Source organism: Oncorhynchus clarkii, chromosome 32 (genome assembly GCF_045791955.1).
Source record: "Oncorhynchus clarkii lewisi isolate Uvic-CL-2024 chromosome 32, UVic_Ocla_1.0, whole genome shotgun sequence".
NCBI lineage: Eukaryota > Metazoa > Chordata > Actinopteri > Salmoniformes > Salmonidae > Oncorhynchus > Oncorhynchus clarkii.
This window is the reverse complement of record NC_092178.1, coordinates 25,700,665-25,707,186: the sequence shown is the minus strand read 5'-3', so window position 1 is coordinate 25,707,186 and position 6,522 is coordinate 25,700,665.

Genomic DNA, 6,522 nt, shown 5'->3' with positions numbered 1-6,522 from the left:
ATAGGGATGGGGCTAAAGAGCTGTAACTGGGGCTATGAGGCTGGGGCTGTAACTGAGGCTGGGGCTATAGGGCTGTAACTGGGGCTATAGGGCTGAGGCTGGGGCTATAGGGCTGTAACTGAGGCTGGGGCTGTAACTGGGACTAGGGCTATAGGGCTGTAACTGGGGCTATAGGGCTGTAACTGAGGCTGGGGCTATAGGGCTGAGGCTGGGACTATAGGGCTGGGGCTATAGGGTTGGGGCTATAGGGCTGTAACTGAGGCTGGGGCTGAGGCTGGGGCTATAGGGCTGTAACTGTGTGCATGTGGCTGAGCCAAAAGCAATCCCTCCTCCTTGAAGACAACAAGCCATTCTCTTTAAAGGAAGGAAAGCCTGGCTGGAGCTGCAGCTTTTTCTGTTTAAGGGACATTTTTCAGTGATAAGATACAGATGATTCTGGAATGCCAGCAGCTGAGCAGGCAGCAGTAGTTTCATTGAGAGGCCAAAGCCTGTTCTGCTCTTATTAACCAGTGCAGTGGAGGAACTGTTGTTGTCTTCCTACAACAGAAATATACTATTTGTTTTACACTTCAATTATATTTAATTCCTCGACTGTAAACAGTGTTTTTGACTAATTTGTGAAGTGATAGTTGACTTAAGTGGGTTGAGCGTACACATGAAGGGGGTCTGGGTCTCTTTGAGATGTGCTCTTTGTCATGATCTGCGATGTTTCTGTCATGATAATTGGTCCCAGGTTAATGCTCAGTCTGGTGTGGGGAAACTAGAGGGAGAATTAAACAACAAAGAACACAGTTCTTATTGATTTCAAACTCCATTTGATGCTTTCGTTTTGATTGCATGTTTTTTAGTAGAATCAGAAAGCCTGCACATTGTCGAACCCTTTTCACCAAACTTGAAATTCTCTAGGCATATTTGAATGAGGTTTTCCTTTTTTATATATACTTCAGATAAAAGCCTATAAGTGTCCGCCTGGTTTTGCCATAGCCCTGGTCAAAGATAGCGCACTATGTAGGGAATAGGGTACCAGTTCAAACGGACACAATAACTTCCTAAAACAAGGTGTTCTACTCTGCTGTGGATGAATTGAACAGAATTTGACATTCCTTTCTGACTCTGCTGGCTCTCATCACAGTGTTGTTCCTCATTATCCTCCTGCACAAAAGCTGACTCACTCCCTCTGTGGCCGTGGTGATGTAGGACGTGTCACAAAGAAAGACCTAATGTCGAGCAAAGCTCCACTGCTAATTGCAGGGAGTGCTGAGAGAGAGAGAAAATAACTTGTGAGAGAGGGGGAGGGAGCTAGAGAGAGAGATGGGGGGGTGGGGGTTGTGCCTATCCTTTATCATATTGAAATGTTATTCAAATCTCTCTGGTAGTAATAATACAGCATTGGTTACACACTTAGTCAGCCAATTGTGCTGCATGCTAAAAATGACAAAATAAAGTATTATTGAAAAGTACAGTATTTTTTAAAAGTCTGTCTATTCATTTATGTTCATGGATGGTACTGTGAAATTGGGCAAGTCTTCAGGTCAAACAGGTGAATTGTGTATCAAATATACATTTCCCAAGTTGCAGAACCCAATCTATGTGGCCATTTACACTGAGAAGAGAAAGCAACTGAGGCTACTGCAACAACAAAACAAAGACAGCCTCTAGCTGATGGCATGTTCTGTGAACTGTGCATTGTCCTCCCATGCTAAGATGCTTTGTGATGTGACAGCAGCTAGCTTCTCCCACAATCATGACTAGGGTGCGTCTGAAATGGCACCCTGTACCATTTAGTATACTACTCCAGCCACCCTAGTCATAGACTGTTCTCTCTGCTACCGCACGGCAAGCGGTACCGGAGCGCCAAGTCTAGGTCCAAGAGGCTTCTATGCATATCTATGCATAGTCACATTAATAACTCTACCTACATGTACATATTACCTCAATTACCTCAACACCGGTGCCAATACATGTACCGGTACCCCCTGTATATAGCCCCGCTATTGTTATTTACTGCTGCTCTTGAATTATTTGTTATTCTTATCTCTTACTTTTTTTTTGTATTTTCTTAAAACTGCATTGTTGGTTAAGGGCTTGTAAGTATTCGATGCATATGACAAATATAATTTGATTTGATTTCAATGCCCATTCCCTATATAGTGCACTACATTTGACGATGGACAGTAATGCACTATAAATAGGGAATAGGGTGCCATTTCAGGTACAGCCTATGTCTGGCAGTCTGATACAGCAGCTATTATCAGTAAAGTGTCATCATTCCTAATAACTGCCACTGGGAAGGAAATCCATGAGAAGTAGGCCTATTTCCATTTGCCTTGATGCAATGTGTCATGACAAGAGTAAAGCATGAGAATGAATGTAGTAGTGCACAATAAAGAGAATAGGGTGCAATTTGGGATGCAGACAGACAAACAGAGATTGGTGACTGTTGGTCATTACTTGCCCCTCAGGTTATTATTGGGTGGATCTGTGACTGGGTTCGATTAACGGACTTATGATGTCTGGCTTTGGCCACAACTGTTGTCTTGAAAAATCAATGGTGTCAGTTTTCAATAGGCTGGGCTGCAAGGTTGTCACGGCAGGGAAGGAAGATCAGAGAGATTGTCAGAGAGCTAGAGAGAGACAGACAGACAGAGAGAGAGAGACAGAGACAGACAGATAAACAGACAGAAGAGAAACAGAGATGGGGAGATAGAGATAGATTGAATATAAACTGGCCCGGTCTCTCTCCATCGCTTTCTATACATCAGAGGAATACAGCCTAGCTAGTTAAAACCACAAGACCAATTAAACCAATTAGCTGTTGTTTTTTGTTGTTGTTGTTTTGTGTTGTATGATGATGAAAAATCATGTTTACATCCCCCACATAGAAATGATTGCCACAATGATAGCACTGTCTCTTCTAGAACGTGGCAATCAAAATACTTCCATGTCTCTCTCTCCCACATGGGAAGTTCCTGTTTGACAGAGAAAATCCCTGGTTTATAATTTGCTTTCATTTCTTCTTTTCCGCTTCAAGCAACAAGCCGGGTTTTTTTAACGACTTGAATGATACAAAACTTTTGCAAGACCACTGGGCAGCTTTCATTCTTTGATATTTTATTATTTTCACTAATCTCTGCTCGGCGGTTTGGCTATTAAATAGAGAGAGAAATAAGGGAAAAAAATATTTGTATGTTTCTAAGTTACTTTTGAAAACGTTCCTCTCAGGCAATTAGCCATTTATATGAGTCCTTTCTGTTGGGGAACATCTTGGCGCCATTAACTGGGTTTAATCGCTATGATAGAGAATATGGCTTAAAAGTGAATCCCACATCTGTGAGAAATTGAACATGTAAAAAAAAGAGACCACAACAGTCAGTGGCATGACGACAAAGGCCAAGTGGCAGCCACTTGGCCGCTGGCTATGTAATGGCAAACAGACAGACGGAGCTCTAGAGAAGGAGGAGCAACTTCCTTTGTCTTTCGCTCTCTCTTTCTGTCCCTCTCTCTCTGTCTCTCTTCCTCCTCTCTCCCTTTCTTTCTCCCTCCCTCCCTCACATTTTCTCATTCTCTACCGCTCTCTTCACCCCTGCTTCCACTCGATCAAAGCATCTCTCTTCCTCTCTCTGTCTCTCTCTCTGATCCACAGTGGTTCCTTTCTGTGACAGATCTGTAGCCCCTCTAGCCTCTGACTCTGTCCAGAACGAACCCATGCCATGCTGAAGTGGAGCACAATTGGTTTCAAAGCAACACTCATTATCGACAGGAGTCAATCCCAACCCCCATTTACATGACCAGCACCTCATTGGAACCACAGTCAGTTAGAATCAGCACACAAATAACATACAATATGTTACTGTAAGATTCCCGTACTTTACATTTGGTGGCTCTCGTATTTATCACAGTATGGCCATAGTTCCATCAATTGATTGAAATTGAAGCGCAGGCTCTCCTCTTCCCCTTCGCTCATTTAACCATCCCTCCATAGACCTATCATATTGACCCAGCCGTATCTGTATCTCTGTAGCTTGGTGCAGCGACAGTAGACTCTACACACAAACAGATGTGGGACCAGTCTAGTGCCTCCTGTCCAGCATGTCAAAACAGTCCTGAGACAATAGACAGCTACAGAACCACAGAGGGATTGGCCCATCTATTGTTCTGGTGCTCAATTGATCAATGGCAGCTAGTAGTGTTTGCCAGAGGGTGGAAGAGCAGGAAGAGGTGGGAGAGAAGTACAGCTGAAGCAATACACCCATTAAAGCAGGGCAGCCTCCCATTCATCACTTTCAGAAGGGCCGGCTGTATCGACACACACAAAGGCTGTGTTCACACCATTTGAACAATTCAGATCGTTTGCAAAATATTTGCATATCTGATTAAAAAAACACATGGAATCGGATCTTTTGACTTCAAATATATTCCACCTCCATATGTCGATATGAATTCTGATACAAACCTGATCCTTCATATGTGACCTCTGTCTGGATGCTCAGATCAGATTCAGATTTTTTTCCTCAGAATGATTTATTTTTTCTTCAAAACTTGCCTTGTTGGCCTGATCACCAACAATGATGAGACGGCCTACAGGAAGGAGGCGAGTACCCTTGGAGTGTGGTGCCAGGAAAATAACCTCTCACTCAACGTCAAGAAAACAAAGGAGAGGATTCTGGACTTCGGGAAACAGCACCCCCCTATCCACAGGGAGCACCCCCCTATCCACATCGACGAGGCCGCTGTGGAGAAGGTGGAAAGCTTCAAGTTCCTCAGCGTACACATTACTGAAATGGTCCACCCACACATACAGTGTGGTGAAGAAGGTGCAACAGCGCCTCTTCAACCTCAGGAGGCTGAATAAATTTGTCTTGGCTCCTAAAACCCTCACAAAATTTTACAGATGCACAATTGAGAGCATCCTGTTGGGCTGTATCACCGCCTGGTACAGCAACTGCACCGCCCGCAACCGCAGGGCTCTCCAGAAGGTGGTGCGGTCTGCACAACGCATCACCGGGAGCAAACTACCTGCCCTCCAGGACATCTACAGCACCCGATGTCACAGGAAGGCCAAAAAGATAATCAAGGACAACAACCACCCGAGCCACTACATGTTCACCCTGCTATCATCAGGTCAGTACAGGTGACAAAACTGTGACCGAGAGACTGAAGAACAGCTTTTATCTCAAGGCCATCAGACTGTTAAATAACCATCAGTTGCAACTTAGAGGTTGCTGCGCTATATACATAGACTTGAAATCACTGGCTGCTTTAATAATGTTTACATATTTTGCATTACTCATCTCATATGCATATACTGTATTCTATTATATTGTATCTTCTATTCTACTGTATCTTAGTCTGTGCCGCTGCGACATTGCTCATCCAAATATTTATATATTCTCAGTGTTAATACTCTAATCATATTTTGTTCACATGCCAAATGGAGTGTGGACAGTCGATTGGATATAGAAAGAAAATCTGATTTGGGTTCTTAGGGTGGCTGTGTAAACACAGCCTTATGCACACATGCGCGTGCATGGACGCACACACAGGCTCTGGTTGGTGCTGAAGTGTTGGGGTCTGCTTTATCCTAAGACTGGCCTTGTTGGGGTTTTATGGCGTGGTACATTCCATCATAATGGTCTCTACCTATCTAAACGTAAAACAATGCCTCTTTTATCACAAGACTTCCATTTCCTTCAGATTGGTCGACTAGGGGATTGAGCGCTCAGAGAGTTAGAAACGTAGGCATTTGGTCAAAACAAAAACAGCCATGTGAAGCAGAGGGAAATACTGAAACCACACTAATGTGGCTTCCCTCTGAAGTCTTCACACAACCATTCATCTGAGAAGTGTGTGGAAGCATGTGTGTGATGGTTCCTTTGTCTGTCTATCTGGCCATGTGGCTTGTAAGAAGTTATGTTCTGTTGTAGCTGTGGTTGTTTAGAGGGGATGAAGTTAGGCCGTTATTAATTAGACATTCAGTTTTCCCACACACACACACACACACACACACACACACACACACACACACACTTGTGGGGATTAATCAATTGATTCCCCTTCAACATTTTCCCTAACCTTTAATCCTAACCCCGAATTTCTAACCCTAATTGTAACCCTGAATCTTAAAAAAAACCTGGATTAAGGCAGCCCCCTGCACCTCTCTGATTCAGAGGGGTTGGGTTCTCTCATTAAAGGCCCACTGTGATTTCTCTCATTAAATGCCCACTGTGATTTCTCTCATTAAAGGCCCACTGTGATCTCTCTCGTTAAAGGCCCACTGTGATCTCTCTCGTTAAAGGCCCACTGTGATTTCTCTCATTAAAGGCCCACTGTGATTTCTCTCATTAAAGGCCCACTGTGATCCCTCTCATTAAAGGCCCACTGTGATCTCTCTCATTAAAGGCCCACTGTGATCTCTCTCATTAAAGGCCCACTGTGATTTCTCTCATTGAAGGCCCACTGTGATTTCTCTCATTAAAGGCCCACTGTGATTTCTCTCATTAAAGGCCCACTGTGATTTCTCTC